This window comes from Arachis ipaensis, chromosome B4, assembly GCF_059453495.1.
Source record: "Arachis ipaensis isolate K30076 ecotype BB chromosome B4, ASM5945349v1, whole genome shotgun sequence".
NCBI classification, from domain to species: domain Eukaryota; kingdom Viridiplantae; phylum Streptophyta; class Magnoliopsida; order Fabales; family Fabaceae; genus Arachis; species Arachis ipaensis.
In genome coordinates this window covers 98,091,317-98,108,086 of record NC_142439.1, presented here as the reverse complement: position 1 = coordinate 98,108,086, position 16,770 = coordinate 98,091,317, and the positions used below count along the sequence as shown (strand labels likewise).

The 16,770-nt window shown below is 40.3% G+C and overlaps 1 non-coding gene across 1 annotated transcript; it reads right to left on the bottom strand.

Moving 5' to 3' along the window:
* Window positions 1–16,456: 16,456 nt before the first annotated feature.
* On the bottom strand, window positions 16,457–16,560 carry LOC148568508 (small nucleolar RNA R71). Its single transcript, XR_015882140.1, has one exon. It is a non-coding gene; the product is annotated as a small nucleolar RNA R71 (small nucleolar RNA).
* Window positions 16,561–16,770: the final 210 nt, after the last annotated feature.

The following is a 16,770-nucleotide window of genomic DNA, read 5'->3' as shown; positions in this document are numbered from 1 at the left end:
CAAATCTGTTTGAATCTGCTGCATCTTTTACTTCTCTGTTTCATTGCTATTTACATTTCCTTGTTTGATTTCTTGAATACAAGCTCCCAAAATCCTTTTATTCTTCCTGCAATTTAGATTTTTAGTTGCTTGAATTATTGCTTCCTTTAATTCCCAGCACCCAATTCAATTTACTTTCAAGCAATTTATTTCTTCTGCACTTGTTTGGCATTTTACATTTTTGTTCATGATGTGATTTACTTTTTCTGCAAGTTTAATTCTCCTGCAATTGCTTTATGCTTTGATCTATTGCTTTCTTTAATTTCCAGCACTCACTCCCCTTTACATTCACTGCAATTTATATTTCTTGTCATTTAAGTTTCTGCAATTTACATTTCTTGCTCTTTAAGTTTATGTCCAATTTACTTTCTGCACTTTAAATTTTTTTGTCATTTACTTTATGCTGCACCAATTATCACTCACCAATGTTAGCTTAACTAAACCAATCACCCACTAAAGTTGCTTGATCCATCAATCCCTGTGGGATCGACCTCACTCTAAGTGAGTTTTACTACTTGATGCGACCCGATACACTTGTCGGTAAGTTTTAGGTGATTGGAATTCGTTTTCCAAAAAAATCCCATCAGGGTCCACAGGAATAAAATCCTGGCCTAAGTAGCTAAACTAAGCTGTCCCTAACCATGTGCTTATGGCGTGAAGGTGTCAAGCGAGAAGCTTGAGACTGAGCGGTTAAAGTCGTGGTCCAAAGCAAAAAGAGTGTGCTTAAGAGCTCTGGACACCTCTAACTGGGGAATTTAGCAAAGCTGAGTCACAATCTGAAAAGGTTCACCCAGTTATGTGTCTGTGGCATTTATGTATCAGGTGGTAATACTGGAAAACAAAATGCTTAGGGTCACGGCCAAGACTCATAAAGTAACTTTGTTCAAGAATCAACATACTGAACTAGGAGAATCAATAACACTATCTGAATTCTGAGTTCCTATAGATGCCAATCATTCTGAACTTCAAAGGATAAAGTGAGATGCCAAAACTGTTCAGAAGCAAAAAGCTAATAGCCCCGCTCATCTAATTAAGACTGATCTTCATAGATGTTTTTGGAATTCATTGTATATTCTCTTCTTTTTATCCTACTTTGTTTTTAGTTGCTTGGGGACAAGCAACAATTTAAGTTTGGTGTTGTGATGAGCGGATAATTTATACGCTTTTTGGCATTGTTTTTAGGTAGTTTTTAATATGTTTTAGTCACTTTTTATTATATTTTTATTAGTTTTTAAATAAAAATCACATTTCTGGACTTTACTATGAGTTTGTGTATTTTTCTATGATTTCAGATAATTTTTGGCTGAAATTGAGGGACCTGAGCAAAAATCTGATTCAGAGGCTGAAAAAGGACTGCAGATGCTGTTGGATTCTGACCTCCCTGCACTCGAAATGGATTTTTTGGAGCTACAGAAGTCCAATCGGCGCGCTCTCAATTGCGTTGGAAAGTAGACATCCAGGGCTTTCCAGCAATATATAATAGTTCATACTTTGCGCAAAGATAAATGATGTAAACTGGCGTTTAACGCCAGTTCCATGTTCCATTCTGGCGTTAAACGCCAGAAACAGGTTACAAGTTGGAGTTAAACGCCCAAAACAGGTTACAACCTGGCGTTTAACTCCAGAAACAGCCTAGGCATGTGTAAAGCTCAAGTCTCAGCCCCAGCACACACCAAGTGGGCCCCGGAAGTAGATTTCTGCACTATCTATCGTAGTTTACTCATTTTTTGTAAACCTAGGTTACTAGTTTAGTATTTAAACAACCTTTAGAGATTTATTTTAGACCTCATGACATTTTACACGTTTCATATTGTATTTCTGATGGCATGAGTCTCTAAACCCCATGGTTGGGGGTGAGGAGCTCTACTGTGTTTTGATGAATTAATGCAATTACTACTGTTTTCTATTCAATCACGCTTGTTTCTCTTCTAAGATATTCACTCGCACTTCAACTTGTTGAATGTGATGATCCGTGACACTCATCACCATTCTCAACCTATGAACGCGTGCCTAACAACCACCTCTGTTCTACCTTAGACTGAGTGCATATCTCTTAGCCTCCTGATTCAGATCAGAGTCTTCGTGGTATAGGCTAGAATTATTGGCAGCCATTCTTGATATCCGAAAAATCTAAACCTTGTCTGTGGTATTACGAGTAGGATCTCGGAAGGGATGACTATGACGAGCTTCAAACTCACGAGTGCTGGGCGTAGTGACAAACGCAAAAGGATCAATGGATCCTATTCCAACATGAGTGAGAACCGACAGATGATTAGCCGTGCGGTGACAGCACATTTGGACCATTTTAACTGAGAGGATGGATGGTAGCCATTGACAACGGTAATCCACCAACATACAGCTTGCCATAGAAGGAGCCTTGCGTGCGTGAAGAAGACAGTAGGAAAGTAGAGATTCAGAAGACAGAGCATCTCCAAAACCTCAACTTGTTCTCCATTACTGCATAACAAGTACCCTTTATTTCATGTTATTTATTTTTCATAAATACAATCACTCTTATCATTAATCTCCTGACTAAGATTTACAAAATAGCCATAGCTTGCTTCAAGCCGATAATCTCTGTGGGATCGACCCTTACTCACGTAAGGTATTACTTGGACGACCCAGTGCACTTACTGGTTAGTTGTGCAGAGTTGTGAATCACAATTTCGTGCACTAGGAAGCTTGCAAAAGTGGAAGGAACACAAGAAACTAAGGAGATGACCAGCAAGCATCGACGCACATGCATGGCTCACGCGTGCGCGTGATATGAAGAAATTTGCAGCGACGTGTGCGCGTACCTGACGCGTACACGCGGATTGGAGTCTGCACAAATGACGCGCACGCGTGGACGATGCGTGCGCGTGACAAGGAAATTTGTTGAATGACGCGCACGCGTGACTGACGTGTACGCGTGACATGCGTGATCTGCAGAAATAACAGAAAATGCTGGGGGCGATTACGGTCTGCGTTTTAACCCAGTTTTCGGCCCAGAAACACAGAATAAAGCCAGGGAACATGCAGAGACTTAAGATACACATTGACACATTCTCATTAGGATAGTTTTAGGTTTTTAGATCTGAATTTAGAGAGGATTATTCTCCCTCTAGGTTCTCTTTACGTTCATAGTTTATTAATTTATTGATTTTTGCCTTTGGATATTGAAGAGTCATTACCTCTGTTGCAGACACTATTCTAGTTTGTTTTCTTACTTGCTCTTTTATTTATTCCATATCCCTAATTCTTGTTTAGAGTGGTAATTGGATTATTTTCATGGATTGTTAATGCAAAGGATTACTTTTATTTTATTTTTAATCATTCCCCCAGTCAAGGCTTTTTATCTAGAATATTAATAATCAATCTTAGTTTTTATTGCTTTAATTTACAATTATTTAATTGCTCATTATCCAAACTCAAACTCTCTTGAAAACTCCTGATTAATAAATTAGCACCCTTTCTAGCAACTCGTTGGGAGACGACCTGGGACTCATACTCCCAGTATTTTTATTCTAATTTTTGTGACACCTTTCTAAATTGGTGAGGCGGATTTTAGCTGGTTAAGAGCTATACTCGCAACGCTGTTCTTACATTACAATCTCTTAATTGGCCTAACTTCTGCCACGCACCAATTTTTGGCGCTGTTGCCGGGGAGTTGCAATTGTGTGCTAAATTATTAATCAGTGTACAGATTTTTATTTTTATTTGCATATTTTATTTTTATTTTTATTACCATGAGTTATATGTTTCTCTCATTGAATGATGCGTTCACTGCCTGATCCGAGCTTATCTGCATTTGATCCTGAAATTGAAAGAACTATTTCATGTATTAGGCGAGCTCGACGTCGGTTAGCCTCTGAGAGTGGTGAAGTAATTGTTATCGATTCACCAGTCTCATCTGAGGGCGAATCTGAACTGCCATCTGAGAGCGAAACAAGCTCCTTTACTACTGATTCAGTTGATTCCCGTGCAGATAGAATGGCAGCACCTAGGAGGATTACTCTCCAGGAAGATGGAGCCGCAGATTTTACAATGCAGCCGTATCAAGTGCATTATCCAACTCTGGTTGCAGATTTTGAATTGAAGACTGCACTAATCAACTTAATGCCCAAGTTTCATGGCTTACCTGCTCAGGAGCCCATTAAGCACCTCAGGAATTTTCAGACAGCCTGTTCTACTGTTAGGCGTCAGGGTGAAAATGAAACTTCTATTCTGTTAACTGCCTTCCTATTTTCTCTTGAGGGAAAGGCAAGGGAGTGGTTGATGAGCGGATATTTTATACGCTTTTTGGGGTTAATTTCATATAGTTTTTAGTATATTTTAGTTAGTTTTTAGTTTATTTTCATTAGTTTTTAGGAAAAAATGATATTTCTGGACTCTACTATGAGTTGTGTATTTTTCTGTAATTTCAGGTATTTTTCTGGCTGAAATTGAGGGAGCTGAGCAAAAATCTGATTCAAGCTGAAAAAGGACTGCTAATGCTGTTGGATTCTGACCTCCCTGCACTCAAAGTGGATTTTCTGGAGCTACAGAACTCGAAATGGCGTGCTTCCAATTGCGTTGGAAAGTAGACATCCAGGGCTTTCCAGCAATATATAATAGTTCATACTTTGCTCAAGGATAGACGACGTAAACTGGCGTTCAACGCCAGTTCTCTGCCCAATTCTGGCGTCCAACGCCAGAAAAGGATCAAAAGTTGGAGTTCAACGCCAGAAATGGATCCAAACCTGGCGTTGAACGCCCAAAATGGTCTTATGCACGTGAATTGCTTAAGTCTCAGCCCCAGCACACACCAAGTGGGCCCCAGAAGTGGATCTCTATACCATCTGCTATAGTTTACTCATTTTCTGTAAACCTAGGCCACTAGTTTAGTATTTAAACAACTTTTAGAGACTTATTTTGTATCTCATGACATTTAGATCAAAACTTTGTACTCTTTGATGGTATGAGTCTCTAAACCCCATTGTTGGGGGTGAGGAGCTCTGCTGTGTCTCGATGAATTAATGCAAGTATTTCTGTTTTCCATTCAAACATGCGTGTTCCTATCTAAGATATCCATTCGCGCCTAACTATGGAGAAGGTGATGATCAGTGACACTCATCACCTTCCTCAATCCATGAACGTGTGTCTGACAATCACCTCCGTTCTACATCAGATTGAATGAATATCTCTTAGATTCCTTAATCAGAATCTCCGTGGTATAAGCTAGATTGATGGCGGCATTCATGAGAATCCGGAAAGTCTAAACCTTGTCTGTGGTATTCCGAGTAGGATTCAGGGATTGAATGATTGTGACGAGCTTCAAACTCGCGAGTGCTGGGCGTAGTGACAGACGCAAAAGGAGGGTGAATCCTATTCCAGCACGATCGGGAACCTCAGATGATTAGCCGTGCTGTGACAGAGCATTTGGATCATTTTCACAAGAGGAGGGGATGTAACCATTGACAACGGTGATGCCCCAACACACAGCTTGCCATAGAAGGACGCGCGTGCGTGAATCAGAGAACAGAGGAAAGCAGAGATTCAGAAGACAAAGCATCTCCAAAACTCCAACATATTCTCCATTACTGCATAACAAGTAACTTTTAACCCATGCTCTCTTGTTCATTCACAATTCAACTGATAAATATAATTGACTTCCTGACTAAGAATTGCAAGATAACCATAGATTGCTTCAAACCAACAATCTCCGTGGGATTCGACCCTTACTCACGTAAGGTATTACTTGGACGACCCAGTGCACTTGCTGGTTAGTGGTACGAGTTGTGAAAAGTGTGATTCACAATTCTTGCACCAAGTTTTTGGCACCGTTGCCGGGGATTGTTCGTGTTTCGACAACTAACAGTTTATTTTGTTGCTTAGATTAGGAAAAATTTCCCTTTTTAGTTAGAGTCTTTTATTATTGTCGTGTTAAAATTTTAGAATCCTTATTTTTTTTTAAAATCTTTTTCAAAAATAATTTTTCTATTAAATCCTGTGACAAACTTTAAGTTTGGTGTTTTCTTGTTGATTTTTCTGTGTTTTTCGAAAATTTTAGTGTGGTTTTCTAAAAATTTTAAGTTTGGTGTTCCTCCTTCATATTCTTGTGTTCTTGTGAGTCTTCAAAGTGTTCTTGAGTTTTCCTTGAGTCTTGATCTTAAAATTTTTAAGTTTGGTGTTCCTTGGTGTTTTCCCTCCAAAATTTTCGAAAACTAGGAGCATTAGATCTAAAAATTTTAAATCTTGTGCTATTTTATTGTTTTTCTCTTTCCTCACTAAATTCAAAAATATCTTTTCTCTCTATTTCTAAAACAAATTTTCAAAATTTATTTCAAAAATTCAGATTTTTTTTAAAAAAAAATTTAAAATATTTTCCATATCATACCTTTTTCAAAACTTCCTAATCACTTTCTCTCTCCTCATTTTTTCAAAAATCTTTCACTCATTTTTATTTATTTTATTTTGATTTATTTTGTTTTCGAAATAAATAAATAAATAAAATTTTTTTTTTCTATCTTACATCATCTCCCTTTCTCCATCATGGACCTAAGCGGAAATGAATATTCCAGGAGGACTCTGGGTTCATATTCTAACCCCTCTACTGCTTCATATGGGAGTAGCATCTGCATACCCTCCATTGGAGTCAGTAGCTTTGAGTTGAATCCTCAGCTCATTATCATGGTGCAGCAAAATTGCCAGTATTCCGGTCTTCCACAGGAAGAACCTACAGAGTTTCTGGCACAGTTTCTACAGATTGCTGACACAGTACATGATAAAGAAATAGATCAGGATGTCTACAGACTATTACTGTTTCCATTTTCTGTAAAAGATCAAGCTAAGAGGTGGTTGAATAACCAACCTAAGGCCAGCATAAGGACATGGAAACAGCTGACAGAAAAATTCCTGAATCAATACTTTCCCCCAAAACGGATGACACAGCTAAGGCTGGACATCCAAGGCTTTAAACAAGGAGATAGTGAATCTCTTTATGATGTCTGAGAGAGATACAGAGAGATGCTACGAAAATGCCCTTCTGAAATATTTTCAGAGTGGGTTCAGTTAGACATCTTCTATTATGGGCTTGCTGAAGGAGCTCAGATATCTCTAGATTACTCAGCTGGTGGATCTATCCACATGAGAAAGACAATTGAAGAGGCTCAAGAGCTCATTGATACAGTTGCCAGGAATCAGCATCTGTACCTAAGTAGTGACCCTTCCATGAAAGAAGAGGTTAAAACAGCAACTGCTGAACTCAGTCCTGTAAAACAAGCTGCTGAATTCAATCAGCAATTGGACTTTCTAACAAAGCAGTTAGCCGAATTCAAAGAGAGACTACAAGAGACAAGGATGGCTAATATACATATGGACGAACAGTTTAAGCAAACAAAGCAGCAGCTATCAAGGCAAATAATAGAAGAATGCCAAGCAGTTCAACTAAGAAGTGGGAAAACATTAAATACCCCACCTCAAGGCAGCAAAAAGCTAAGAAATGAGCAAACTACCCAAAATTCACCTGAGGACAGTAAGAGCCCAGGGAAAAGTAATTCTGGAACTAAAACGCCAGAAATTTGGTGGAAGGCTGGCGCTGAACGCCCAGACCATGCTCAGGACTGGCGTTCAACGCCAGAAACAAGGCAGGAATGGCGTTCAACGTCAGAAATAGGCAAGGATCTGGCGTTGAACGCCCAAAATGGGCAAGATCTGGCACTGAACGCCCAAAATGGGCACATTTCTGGCGTTCAGACGCCAGGAACAGACAAGGAGTTGGCATCTAACGTCACTCCAGTTTCTAACCCTGGCACTCAATTGCCAGTGAGGGATCAGACACACACAAATGCTGATAACAACCCCTCTAAAAAGGCTTCTTCAACCATTTTTGCAGGCAATAAACCTGCAGCAACTAAGGTTGAGGAATATAAAGCCAAGATACCTTATCCTCAAAAACTCCGGAAAGAGGATCAGGATAAGCAATTTGCTCGCTTTGCAGATTACCTTAGGACTCTTGAAATAAAGATTCCATTCGCAGAAGCACTTGAGCAAATACCTTCTTATTCCAAGTTCATGAAAGAGATCTTGAGTCATAAAAAGGATTGGAGAGAAACAGAAAGAGTTCTCCTCACTGAAGAATGCAGTGCAGTCATTCTGAAGAGCTTTCCTGAAAAGCTTAAAGACCTTGGGAGTTTTCTGATACCATGCATATTAGAAGGTAATTGCACCAAGACAGCTTTATGCGATCTCGGGGCAAGCATCAACTTAATACCTGCATCCACTATCAGAAAGCTTGGTTTAACTGAAGAAGTTAAACCAACCCGGATATGTCTTCAACTTGCTGATGGCTCCACTAAATACCCATCAGGCGTGATTGAAGACATGATTGTCAGGGTTGGGCCATTCGCCTTTCCCATTGACTTCGTTGTGCTGGAAATGGAGGAGCACAAGAGTGCTACTCTCATTCTAGGAAGACCCTTCCTAGCAACTGGACGATCCCTCATTGACGTCCAACAGGGGGAAATAACCCTGAGAGTCAATGATGATGAGTTTAAGTTGAACGCTGTCAAAGCCATGCAGCATCCAGACACATCAACAAACTGCATGAAAGTTGGTCTTATTGACTCTTTGGTAGAAGAGATCAACATGGCTGAGAGTCTCGAATCAGAGTTGGAAGACATCTTTAAAGATGTTCAGCCTGATTTGGAGGATTCAGAGGAGATGAAAGAGCCTCTGAAATTTTCTCTGGAAGAGGAAAAACCTCCTAAACCCGAGCTCAAACCGTTACCACCATCCCTGAAATATGTATTTCTGGGAGAAGGTGACACTTTTCCAGTGATCATAAGCTCTGCTTTAAATCCACAGGAAGAGGAAGCACTTATTCAAGTGCTAAGGACACACAAGACAGCTCTTGGGTGGTCCATAGGTGACCTTAAGGGCATAAGCCCAGCTAGATGCATGCACAAAATCTTATTGGAGGATAATGCTAAACCAGTGGTTCAACCACAAAGGCGGCTAAATCCAGCCATGAAGGAAGTGGTGCAGAAAGAGGTCACCAAATTACTAGAGGCTGGGATTATTTATCCTATTTCTGATAGCCCCTGGGTGAGCCCTGTCCAAGTCGTCCCAAAAAAGGGAGGCATGACAGTGATTCATAATGAAAAAAATGAACTGGTTCCTACAAGGACAGTTACAGGGTGGCGCATGTGTATTGACTACAGAAGGCTCAATACAGCCACCAGAAAGGATCATTTTCCTTTACCATTCATAGACCAGATGCTAGAAAGACTAGCAGGTCATGATTATTACTGCTTTTTGGACGGCTACTCAGGCTATAACCATATTGCAGTAGATCCTCAGGATCAAGAGAAAACAGCATTCACATGTCCATCTGGAGTGTTTGCTTATAGGAGGATGCCATTTGGGCTGTGTAATGCGCCTGCAACCTTCCAGAGATGCATGCTCTCTATTTTCTCTGATATGGTGGAAAAATTTCTGGAAGTCTTCATGGATGACTTCTCAGTATATGGAGACTCATTCAGCTCCTGTCTTGATCACCTGAAACTTGTTTTGAAGAGATGCCAAGAGACCAACCTAGTTTTAAATTGGGAAAAATGTCACTTCATGGTGACTGAAGGGATTGTCCTTGGGCATCAAATCTCAAACAAGGGAATAGAGGTGGATCAAGCAAAAATAGAGGTAATTGAAAAATTACCACCACCTGCCAATGTTAAGGCAATCAGAAGCTTTCTGGGGCATGCAGGATTCTATAGGAGGTTTATAAAGGATTTTTCAAAAATCGTAAAACCTCTAAGCAATCTGCTAGCTGCTGACACGCCATTTGTGTTTGACACAGAGTGCCTGCAGGCGTTTGAAACGCTAATAGCTAAGCTGGTCACAACACCAGTTATTTCTGCACCAGACTGGACATTACCATTTGAGCTAATGTGTGATGCCAGTGATCACGCCATTGGTGCAGTGTTGGGACAGAGGCATGACAAGCTTCTGCACATCATTTATTACGCTAGTCGCATTCTAAATGATGCCCAGAAAAATTACACAACCACAGAAAAAGAATTACTTGCAGTGGTTTACGCCATTGACAAGTTCAGATCATACTTAGTAGGTTCAAAAGTGATTGTGTATACTGATCATGCTGCTCTTAAATATCTACTCACAAAGCAGGATTCAAAACCCAGGCTCATCAGATGGGTGTTGCTTCTGCAAGAGTTTGATATAGAAATAAGAAACAGAAAAGGGACAGAGAACCAAGTGGCTGATCATCTGTCCCGGATAGAGCCAGTAGAAGGGACGCCCCTCCCCTCTCTTGAGATCTCTGAGACTTTTCCGGATGAGCATTTATTTGCCATTCAGGAAACACCATGGTTTGCCGATATTGCAAACTATAAAGCTGCAAGGTTCATACCCAGGAGTACAACAGGATACAAAAGAAGAAATTAATTACTGATGCAAAGTACTACTTGTGGGATGAACCTTATCTCTTTAAGAGATGTGCAGACGGAATAATCCGTAGGTGTGTGCCTAGAGAAGAAGCACAGAGGATCCTGTGGCATTGCCATGGATCTCAATATGGAGGCCATTTCGGAGGTGAGCGAACAGCCACCAAGGTCCTCCAATGTGGCTTCTATTGGCCCACACTCTATAAAGATTCCCGAGAGTTTGTACGTAACTTTGACAGTTGCCAAAGAGCTGGTAATCTGCCTCATGGTTACGCCATGCCTCAACAAGGAATCTTGGAAATTGAGTTGTTTGACGTATGGGGAATTGATTTCATGGGACCTTTCCCACCATCATAACACTTATATTCTGGTGGCAGTTGACTATGTATCAAAATGGGTTGAGGCCATTGCCACACCCACCAATGATACTAAAACAGTGCTGAAGTTCCTCCAGAAACATATCTTTAGCAGGTTTGGTGTCCCTAGAGTACTAATCAGTGATGGGGGCACTCACTTCTGCAATAAACAGCTTTACTCTGCCATGGTTCGGTATGGAATTCGCCATAAGGTGGCTACACCATATCATCCACAAACTAATGGGCAAGCTGAAGTCTCTAATAGAGAATTAAAGAGAATCTTAGAACGGATAGTAAGTACCCGTAGAAAGGATTGGGCAAGGAGCTTGGATGATGCTCTGTGGGCTTACAGAACAGCATTCAAGACCCCTATAGGGACCTCTCCATACCAACTTGTGTATGGTAAGGCATGTCACCTACCCGTGGAACTGGAACATAAAGCCTACTCGGCAACCAGATTCCTAAACTTTGATGCCAAATTAGCTGGAAAAAAAAGATTGCTCCAGCTAAATGAGCTAGAGGAATTCAGATTCAAGGCTTTCGAAAATGCCAAGCTTTATAAAGAGAAATAAAAAAAGTGGCATGACAGAAAGCTGTCATCTAGAATCTTTCAGCCAGGACAGAAGGTTCTGCTGTTCAACTCTAGACTCAGGCTATTCCCCGGGAAATTGAAATCCCGGTGGAGGGGACCATACGTGATTACAAGTGTATCACCATATGGTTATGTGGAGCTTCAAGATATTGATTCTGATAAGAGGTTCATTGTCAATGGACAGAGAATCAAACACTATCTTGAAGACAACATTGAGCAAGAGTGCTCAAGGCTGAAGCTAGACTAAAAGCTCAGCAAGGTCCAGCTAAAGACAATAAAGAAGCGCTAGCTGGGAGGCAACCCAGCTATGGGGCATCAATCCTCTAAGAATTTTGCCCTATTTCTATTTTTATTTTTATTTATTTATATAGAGTTCATTGATGACAAGGTAAAGAATCAATTGCATAAGTTCACAGGGTTACAGAAGGAATTTGCACACAAAACAGAGAAAAAGAGCTCACTGGCAAGAAAACGCCAGTAAGAGCCTATTTTGGGCGTTCAGCGCCCAAAAGGGGCAGCCAGTGGGCGCTAAACGCCAGTAAGGGTAGCAATCTGGCGTTCAACGCCAGAAAAAAGTAACAACTGGGCGTTGAACGCCCAGGAGATCAGCATTTGGGCGTTGAACGCCCAAAACAGGCAGTGTTTGGGCGTTCAAACGCCAGGATGGCAGGGAGGAGGCAAACTCATTTTTCTTCATATTTTTTTCATTCTAATCTTAATTTTCATACTTCAATTCATGATTTCTTGCATAAACATGTTAAGAACCCTGATTTCTAAAATCCCTAATTTCTAAAAATCCTACTTTAAAAATATCAAATGTATCTTAATCCATAAGCACCAAGCCTCTTTGCAAATTCAATCCAACTCTTTTCAAATCCTATTTTCAAAACAAATCTAATTTTTTCCAACTAATATCTTTTTCAAATCTCCACATTATCTTTTTCAAAATCTAGATTTATCTTTTTCAAAAATCTTTCATATCTTTTCAATTTTAAACTATATCCTCTCTTATCATATCTTCTATCTTATCTTTTCCAAATCAATCTTTTTATCATATCTTTATCTCTTTTTTCGAAAACCCACCCTCCCTCCCTTTAAATTTGAGTTCGGCCTCCCGCCCCTCCCATCAACAATTGCACCTAGCTCTCCTTCTTTCCCTCTCCTTTCTTTTCTTTTCCTTGAGGACAAGCAAACCTCTAAGTTTGGTGTGTTTATCCGCGATCACTAAGATCATGGCTCCTAAAGGAAAACAACCCACTCCAAGAGGCAAGAAAGAGAGCGTTCCAAAACCACTTTGGAATCAAGGGAAGTTCTTATCTAAAGAACATTCAGACCATTATAACAAAATAATGAGTCTGAGATCAGTGATCCCGGAAGTTAGATTCGATCTGAAAAAAGATGAATATCCGGAGATCCAGGAGCAAATTCGAATCAGGAACTGGGAAGTCCTAGCTAATCCTGAAACGAAAGTGGGAAGGAATATGATCCAGGAGTTCTATGCTAATATGTGGCAGACTGACAAGCAAAAACTATCTGGAACTGCTTTCTATGAATATCGGACCATGGTCAGAGGAAAGATTGTTCATACCACCCCTGACAAGATCAGAGAGATCTTAAAGCTACCTCAGCTGAAAGATGATCCAGACTCCTTCAACAGGAGAATGATGAGAACAGACAAGGGCCTGGATAAGATTCTAGAGGACATATGTATCCCTGGAGCCAGGTGGACCACCAACACAAAGGGTGTCCCAAATCAACTCAAGAGAGAAGATCTCAAACCAGTCGCCAGAGGATGGCTGGACTTCATTGGGCATTCTCTGTTGCCTACTAGCAACCGTTCTGAAGTCACAGTTAAAAGAGCAGTGATGATCCATTGCATCATGATGGGAAAAGAAGTGGAAGTTCATCAGCTGATCTCAGCTGAACTCTACAAAATTGCTAACAAAAATTCTAAAGAAGCCAGGTTGGCTTATTCAAACGTGATTTCTCTACTCTGCAAGGACGCTGGGGTAAGGATGGGAATAACTGAGTATATCTCAGTTGAGAAACCAATCACCAAAGCATCAATGGAAAAACAACAAGCACGGGATGATCCCACCAAGAAGAAAACACAGGAATCTCTCCCAGAAATCCCTCAATCTGAATACTGGGAGTATCTTGAGACGTCTGTTACCAAGATACGGGAAGCTATGGAACAAATAATAAAAGAACAGAAGGAGCACAGTCAAATTCTCACCTATATGTTTAAAGAACAAGAGGAGCAAGGGCGTGACTTGAGGGACTTGAAGCGCCAGAAGTTATCTCTTGAAGGACCAAGCACCCCAAAGATCCGAGGAACACCCGTTTCCCAGAACTAAGGTTGTTAAATTCCAATTTCTGCTTTAACTCTGTGATAGCGTCGTTATAGAAGTTCACCTTAGGAGTCATATAGTAGTAATTAGTATCTATTTTGATTTTATCTCCAATTAAGCCATAGTTTATTTTTCTCATCATCAACAAATATGAATAAAATAGTAGATCTTTTGAATAAGAGGCAATAAAATTTCGAGTTTTAATAAGAGAAATTCTAATTAGTTACATGTGGTGGCAATACTTTCTGTCTTCTGAATGAATGCTTGAACAGTGCATATGTCTTTTGAATTTGTTGTTTAAGACTGTTAAATATGTTGGCTCTTGAAAGAATGGTGAACATGAGACATGTTATTGATAATCTGAAAAATCATAAAAATGATTCTTGAAGCAAGAAAAAGCAGCAAAAAAAAAAAAAAAGAGAAAAGCAGAAAAAGCCAATAGCCCTTAAAATCAAAAGGCAAGGGTAATAAAAAGGATCCCAAGGCTTTGAGCATCAGTGGATAGGAGGGCCTAAGGGAATAAAATCCTGGCCTAAGCGGCTAAATCAAGCTGTCCCTAACCATGTGCTTGTGGCGTGAAGGTGTCAAGTGAAAACTTGAGACTGAGCGGTTAAAGTTAAGGTCCAAAAGCAGAAAGAAGAGTGTGCTTAAGAACTTTGGACACCTCTAATTGGGGACTTTAGCAAAGCTGAGTCACAATCCAAAGGGTTCACCCAATTATGTGTCTGTGGCATTTATGTATCCGGTGGTAATACTGGAAAACAAAGTGCTTAGGGCCACGGCCAAGACTCATGAAATAGCTGTGTTCAAGAATCATCGTACTAAAATAGGAGAATCAATAACACTATCTGAATTCTAAGTTCTTATAGATGCCAATCACTCTGAGCTTCAATGGATAAAGTGAGATGCCAAAACTATTCGGAAGCAAAAAGCTACTAGTCCCGCTCATCTAATTAGAATCTGAGCTTCACTCAAAAACTCTGAGATATTATTGCTTCTCAACCTATTAGTCTTCTATTTTATTTGTCTAGTTGCTTGAGGACAAGCAACAGTTTAAGTTTGGTGTTGTGATGAGCGGATATTTTATACGCTTTTTGGGGTTAATTTCATATAGTTTTTAGTATGTTTTAGTTAGTTTTTAGTTTATTTTCATTAGTTTTTAGGAAAAATTCATATTTCTAGACTCTAATATGAGTTGTGTGTTTTTCTGTAATTTCAGGTATTTTTCTGGTTGAAATTGAGGGAGCTGAGCAAAAATCTGATTCAGGCTGAAAAAGGACTGCTGATGCTGTTGGATTCTAACCTCCCTGCACTCAAAGTGAATTTTCTGGAGCTACAGAACTCGAAATGGCGTGCTTACAATTGCGTTGGAAAGTAGACATCCAGGGCTTTCCAGAAATATATAATAGTCCATACTTTGCTCAAGGATAGACGATGTAAACTGGCGTTCAACGCCAGTTCTCTGCCCAATTCTGGCGTCCAGCGCCAGAAAAGGATCAAAAGTTGGAGTTCAACGCCAGAAATGGATCCAAACCTGGCGTTGAACGCCCAAAATGGCCTTATGCACGTGAATTGCTTAAGTCTCAACCCCAGCACACACCAAGTGGGCCCCAGAAGTGGATCTCTATACCATCTGCTATAGTTTACTCATTTTCTGTAAACCTAGGCCACTAGTTTAGTATTTAAACAACTTTTAGAGACTTATTTTGTATCTCATGACATTTAGATCAAAACTTTGTACTATTTGACGGCATGAGTCTCTAAACCCCATTGTTGGGGGTGAGGAGCTCTGCTGTGTCTCGATGAATTTATGCAAGTATTTCTGTTTTCCATTCAAACATGCGTGTTCCTATCTAAGATATCCATTCGCGCCTAACTATAGAGAAGGTGATGATCAGTGACACTCATCACCTTCCTCAATCCATGAACGTGTGTCTGACAATCACCTCCGTTCTACATCAGATTGAATGAATATCTCTTAGATTCCTTAATCAGAATCTCCGTGGTATAAGCTAGATTGATGGCGGCATTCATGAGAATCCGGAAAGTCTAAACCTTGTCTGTGGTATTCTGAGTAGGATTCAGGGATTGAATGACTGTGACGAGCTTCAAACTCGCGAGTGCTGGGCGTAGTGACAGACGCAAAAGGAGGGTGAATCCTATTCCAGCACGATCGGGAACCTCAGATGATTAGCCGTGCTGTGACAGAGTATTTGGATCATTTTCACAAGAGGAGGGGATGTAACTATTGACAACGGTGATGCCCCAACACACAGCTTGCCATAGAAGGACGTGCGTGCGTGAATCAGAGAACAGAGGAAAGCAGAGATTCAGAAGACAAAGCATCTCCAAAACTCCAACATATTCTCCATTACTGCATAACAAGTAACTTTTAACCCATGCTCTCTTGTTCATTCGCAATTCAACTGATAAATATAATTGACTTCCTGACTAAGAATTGCAAGATAACCATAGATTGCTTCAAACTAACAATCTCCGTGGGATTCGACCCTTACTCACGTAAGGTATTACTTGGACGACCCAGTGCACTTGCTGGTTAGTGGTACGAGTTGTGAAAAGTGTGATTCACAATTCTTGCACCAGTGGTACTACTCCCAACCTGAAGCGACTGTTACCAATTGGGATACGCTCAGGAGAGAATTTTTGGAAAAATACTTTCCAGCTGAGGTTACAGATAGATTGAGAAAAGAGATCTCCTGCATTGTTCAAAGTGAATCAGAAACTCTCTATGAGTACTGAGAGCGTTTTAAGAACCTTCTAGATGCATGCCCCCATCACATGATTGACAGGCTAGTGTTGATCAGTTATTTCACTCAAGGCATGAAGCCTCGGGATAAAACTACACTAGATGGTACAAGTAATGGTTCTCTAAAAAAATACAAGACCGCAGATGAAGCATGGCAACTGATCAGCGACTTAGCTAAGTCCACCAGGAATCACAGGCACAGGAGCAATGATGACAAGTCATCCTAGCCTATTTTAACTAGTCT